Source organism: Prionailurus viverrinus, chromosome D2 (genome assembly GCF_022837055.1).
Source record: "Prionailurus viverrinus isolate Anna chromosome D2, UM_Priviv_1.0, whole genome shotgun sequence".
NCBI lineage: Eukaryota > Metazoa > Chordata > Mammalia > Carnivora > Felidae > Prionailurus > Prionailurus viverrinus.
In genome coordinates, this window is record NC_062571.1 from 20,078,292 (window position 1) to 20,084,291 (window position 6,000).

The following is a 6,000-nucleotide window of genomic DNA, read 5'->3' on the forward strand; positions in this document are numbered from 1 at the left end:
AGAAGTAACTAGTGAATCATCTGGTGATTTTTCGATGTCTCCTAAAGGAGATGCAATATTTATTACTTTGCGTGAAAGTGAGGTGTCCCGTCACAGTCTCTTCATATGCTGGGGAGTCTTTTCAGGTTTCTCTGATTTTCAACTGAGTCCACAAAGCGGGCTTTGCGATTAGAACTGAGACGTTTGTGTTGAAGTGACAAGGTGCCCAGGCTCGGGGCCAACAGTGTTGTCTGACGGGAGGAAGGTTTTCCAGAACACCCGGAGTGTGCAGCTGAAGCATAGGCTTGGGGCACAGAGCGGAGATCCTTGTCCTGCATCACAGGGTGTGGATGTGATGGAGAGAGCTTTCGGCAGCCACCGTGGCCATGGGTGTTTACTGTCGGCAGAGGTGCTGGTTTGGAGGAAGGACCCGGTGATTCGCTGGGTCCTATCGATTGGCCTTAAAGAGGAGGCCAACAATCGCGTAGACGGTGGCGTTCACGGCACGTTGATGGCCTTAGACGGGACCTTCGATGTCACCGCCCTGGCGCTTCTGGTGCAGATCCCGACCCAGAACACACAGGTGACACCGGGCCATCTGCACCCGCCCACTGCTCTCCTGCTGGAGACCCCGCAACCTGTATTGGAGCAAGGCAGCGCGTAGCTTCACCGCACAGCTAGTCCTCTCTCCCCAAACCCGGTCTGTTTTGCGCGGCACGGAGTCCTCGGTGCTGCCTCCTCCTGCCTGAGCTCTGCCTGTCCCTTCCCCTCACAGGCTCGTGAGACTGGCGTGCGTTTAGCTCTTATGTGGAGAGAGAAACACTCTTGCTTCGTGTGCCACGTGGAAGTTTCATGGCTTCTGTTCCTGATTTCCCTGTGGAATTCTGTTTGACTCATGGGCTCAGTGGAGAATCAGGAATCTTTTGATCCTTCTACAGAACACTGTACACCTTTGGGAATGCCCTCAGTGTCCCCACTGCAAACCCCCCTCCACGGCACCCTTGTCTAATTTCCCGGGGAGCATGGACCCCTCTCCCCAAAGGCCCATTCCTGTGGGCTTCCTGGGGGGCTCAGATGATTCGGCGCTCGACCCTTGCTTTGGGCTCAGGTCATGATCTCCTAGTTGGTGGCGTCGAGCCCCAAGTCGGGCTCCGTGCCGACAACTTGGAGTCTGCTTGGGATTCTCTCTCTCCATCTCTCTCTGCCCCTCCCCTGCTCATGCTGTCTCTCTGCCTCTCAAAGATAAGTAAATCAAGCCCATTAATGGACTCCACATTAACATCTCTGATTGAAAATACACTATTAGGATTCAATGGGTATTGTTTTGAGTTTGAAGTCTTGGTTTCGACGCTATTGCAATATGTTGTCATCCTTTAGACTGACATAACTTTTGGGGTGTTGGCTCGTGACTTCAGCCTCGTACTATCTTGGAATGGGAGCTGAACCACCTTTTGGTCATGGGGACTGACCAAAGGGTTGGTGAAATAAGTTTTCAGCCTAATGATCTCTAAATTTGCGTTAACTGTTAAGTATTATATTTGGGCATGCCTGGCTGGCTGAGTCAGAGGACAGCGTGACTCATAATCTCTGGGTTGTGACTTTGAGCCCTGTGTTGGGGGTAGAGATTTCCTAAAAGTAAAATCAGAAAAAAAAAAAAAAGGAACGTAGATTATTCTGTTTGTAGGAATCATGTACCAGACTACTCTTCCAAATGCGGAGATAATTTTACCTTACAAGTTAAGCTTAGCTCTTAATTTATTAGCAAATGAGCTTCGGGGCGCCTGTGTGGCTCAGTTGGTTAAGTGTCTGACTTTGGCTCAGGTCATGATCACACTGCTTGTGAGTCTGAGGCCAGCATTGGGCTGGCTGCTGTCTGCGTGGAGCCTGCTTTGGGTCCCCTGTCACCCTTTCTATCTGCCCCTATCTCACTCACACACAATCGTTCTCTCTCTCTCTCTCCCTCTCTCTCTGAAAATCTAACAAACAGGGGTGCCTGGTAGCTCAATCATTTAAGCATCTGAGTCTTGCTTTCAGCGCAGGTCATGATCTCACACTTCGTGAGTTTGGGCCTCCCGTTGGGCTCAGTGGTGACAATGGGGATTCTGCTTGGGATTCTCTCTCTCCCTAGCCCTCTGCCCTTCCACAACTCATACTGTTTGTGTCTCTTTCAAAAATAAATAAATGTCCCTGCAAAAACGTAAAAAACACCCAAACCAACGAGCTATTGAGAAACCAATATTTTAACAGAGGTGAGGAGTTTGGTTTCTTTCCTTTTGGTATTTGACTTTTGATAGTCTTGAGAAATATTTTTCACATCATAACACATTGACGGCAGCCTGGCAATAGAGCCTGTAAGTTGCCTTTGGGGGCGGCTGGAGGTCTCTCTGCAGTCCAGGGCCCTGTGCTCTGGGGGAAGGTTACAGTCATTTATTTACAAAGACACGAAGTGTTGATTTCTCCTTATACAACACCAGGACTGATTTACTCCCACACCACTACTTAAGACTGTCTTCGTTGCCATAAGAACACTCGAGTGTGACGAGAATAGGACACGTGAAAGGGTGCGGTGGGACTGTCCTAGCGTGTAGCACTGTCCACAGCTTAAAGACTGTTTTGAAAACAAAAAGGTAGTATCTTCTATAGCAGGAAGGTGATTTCACAAAGACAGTGCGGCAGGTCCAGTCAGCCCAGGACTGTCCTGACTTGTGCCCGGTCAGTGTCCTGGCACAAATATGGCCCTGCCTCCTTTACCGCCTGGGGCAGCCGTCTGGGCAGGGGGCCCCCAATGGCTCTCAGGAATGGGGGTAAACAGCTGTAAACAAACTTGCAGAGTGAGGTCATTTTAAAGGGCTGGTAACCTTACTATATATTTTTGGTTTTCATTTCACAATGTGTCCTGTAATTTCCCAGGATGATGATAGAAGCTTCAGGAGGGCACCTTCTTAGAGATAGCAATGTAGATCAAGACACTGTTGACTTACCTGCTGGGTCAGCAGAGACTCTCCCTGCAGGCTTCTGGGTCACTTCCTCTCTGTCCTCTATGCAGCCAGAGAAGATGCTGCTGGTCTGTATGTGACGTGCTGCTCTGCCCCAGCCTCTTGGCGGAGGTATGGGAGGCTCTTGGGTTGGAATGTGAACACTGATGGAGAATGGCCGACTTAATATGTAACAAGGCGTTCAGATGCTATGGCATGCTCAGGCTCAAATGATCTAAGGTTACTCCTCACTTCTGCTTATCAAAGGTTCACAGTGAAAGAGATTTTTTTAACTTTTCTATCTGATGGAATATTAGCGTATTCTCTCAACTACTACAACTAGGCATCGTGGGTGTCCTCAGAGCGTTGGACCAGCCTCAGAGCGACACTTGCAGAGCTACGTATGTGATGGGCAGCCCTGGCCCCTCTTTCACAAGATGGCAGATGGACACGGCGAAAGTGTTTTCATGGCCTCTACTGCCCCATTGCTATTTGAGAGTGAACTCCCGGGGACTCCCCCGGCTGCTTGCGGGTGGAGAGAACCCCACTCAGAAGTGCCCCGGGAGCCCTCAGTGGTTGCTGCTGTGGTTTGGAATGTGTGTGGCTGTATTTGTGCCCTCATGTGCTATTTCAAGACTAACCGCATGCTGCATTTGCACGCTGCCCCTTGTGTTGCTTGGAGCAGGCATAGTATCTGCACCACAGAGGCTAGATTCAGGCAGTCATGTCTTAATCCTGCCGACACCTCCTGTTGGTGAGTAGAGGGCACCGTCCATGCAAGCCACAGTCGGACACCCTGTGTCCTGTCTGCGCAATGTCCATGTGAGCCAGGACAGCCGCAGCAGGCTCACTTAGGGACTTCAGAAATACACAGACACGCAGACGCACATAGACAGACTCACACACACATACACGCACACGCACACACACACACATGCACACACACACACACACACACACACACATGAGCTTCTCTACACCTGCTAAGAGATTTCTGGTGTTTGTGTGCTTACACTTAAGAGGTTGGTGTGTTCTCAGTTTTTCCGGAGAAAACTGTATTTCCACTCTTTTCGTAAAAAAAGAAGTTTGGCTTCAGTGTCTGCTAATGTCTTTTGTGGAAGGGAGGCAGGATTGCTGTCAGAGCAGTAGGAGATTTTCCAGGTCTGAGCTGACCTTCCCGGTCGTTCGGGAGCAAGTGGCACTGGCCTTTGCCTGGTCCGGTGGAGCTCCTAGGTCAGCAGGCCCTGGCTGGCTTGTTTTACGCACACCTTCGTGAATGAACCAGGCCCAAGAGGATTCTAGTCCTCACGTGAGTGACGCTGGTGGCCTCTCAGTTGAGAGATTAGCTTTTAAAAGCGGAATCACATTGCCCTCTGAGGGGCTGAGTTTGAACTTGGAGATTTCAGGTGTGGGCCCCGGAACCCAGCCGTCTTCTCCCTGATCTGAGGGCCTCGGGGGGGGTGGGCTTTGTTCTCCTCTCATTCTGTTTTCCTGTCTCAGCCACAGTGTTTGATTGTTGGGAGCTCCTGGCTGGAGGCCAGGTGGAGCCTATGACACTTGAACTTAGGGTAGTGAGTTTGAGCCCCATTTTGGAGTGGAGATTACTTAAAATCCTGAAAAAAAAAAGAATATTTGATTGATTCCTTCATCTTGTTTTTTTTTTTTAATTTGGTAACTTTCAGTCTTAAGCCAGTATGAACTCAATCGAATAATTCTCATTGGTAATGCAAAATGCTTCATATGTTCTCTAGATTCTCAAATCTCTTCAGCCAGGAAGGTCTTTGGGGAGGGGGGGCACGTGCTAGGCCCCACCTGGGGCCCTGGAAGGTGCTTTTCGGGCTGATGTCTTAAGACTGATTGTTTCCTTTATCTTGCAGTTTACCCACACTGCTTCTACCGATGGTCTTGCAGCACGCAGAGTCCAGCAGTGACTACATTTGAAACTTCAACCAGATCTTTCATCTGTTAATCCTTGTTATATGGACCCTGAGATATTTTATTACAGTATTTAATTACTGAAAAATTCGTGAATAGGATCGAGAAACTCATTTAGCATTTAATGTTTCGTACATTTCTGTAAATTTGTCACTCCCTATAGATAGTTCCTTACTTTCATATATATCCGGGCTATAAATATCCTTTGGAATCAATTGATGTTCTTATATCTCAGTTTAGTCTTTCAAGTGTATGTACTATCATGGTTGTATGTATAAATGCTATGACAAATACAGGGCTTTTATAACCTGTGCACGTATTGTAATTATCATTGTTTAATTGTTTGTTAAGAAACCCTGACAGAGAAAAGGATTTTACCACGTTTGCAAAAATCACCGTGACACAGCCTGCATTATCCTTTACGAATGTCCCTTAGCTCTACACCCATGGTTTTGATATAATCAGACTTAATTTGCAGCAATTGTCATTGTATTTTAATGACTCACCTTAACTACACTTTTTCTAGCAAGAAATGCTTTCTTCTGCAGTGTGAACAGAGTAAAAATATCTGGTGTTAACTATCAGCTAAAGAAACTTGGAGTGGAAAGCTGATGGAAACACTGTGAAAATCTCCCAGGCCGGTATGCTGTTTCTGAGCCTGGTCCCTGGGGGCCTGGGCAGTTTGCCTGGAGTGACCCGCACAACCTGGGAGCTGAGGCCCCAGAAAGCCTGGGTGGGGCAACCTGGCCACCTCTTCCCCAAAACCCTGCCCGCCCCCTTCTCCCCCCCAACCCGAACCTTAGACCCCTGGCAGCGGAACTCTCAGAGGACCAATCAGGGTGCACTTATCTCCCACCTCGGGCCAGGGTGCTGGGTGCTCAGCACAGAGCAAGATGCAAGATCCTGGAAACAATGTAGTGCAACTCTAATAAAGGCCTTATTGTTCTTACGGAAATCAGCTGTTAAGATTTGTTTGTAAACAAGTTTAAGGAGTGGACCTCATTTTCCATTTGTGGATTTTATTTAATTTTTTTATGTTGCTTTATTATTGAAAGACAGAGAGAGAGACAGAGCATGAGCATGGATGCTGCAGAGACAGGAGAAGACAGAG

The 6,000-nt window shown here is 48.3% G+C and overlaps 1 protein-coding gene across 1 annotated transcript in view; it reads left to right on the plus strand.

The window, feature by feature from the left end:
- The window catches only part of LOC125147576 (liprin-alpha-3-like), a 38,457-nt gene extending 33,455 nt beyond the window's left edge, over positions 1-5,002 (plus strand). The window contains exon 13 of the mRNA XM_047824667.1: positions 4,832-5,002. The gene's annotated coding sequence lies outside the window, so the exon portion shown is untranslated. The remainder of the gene's footprint in view (positions 1-4,831) is intronic.
- Positions 5,003-6,000: the final 998 nt, after the last annotated feature.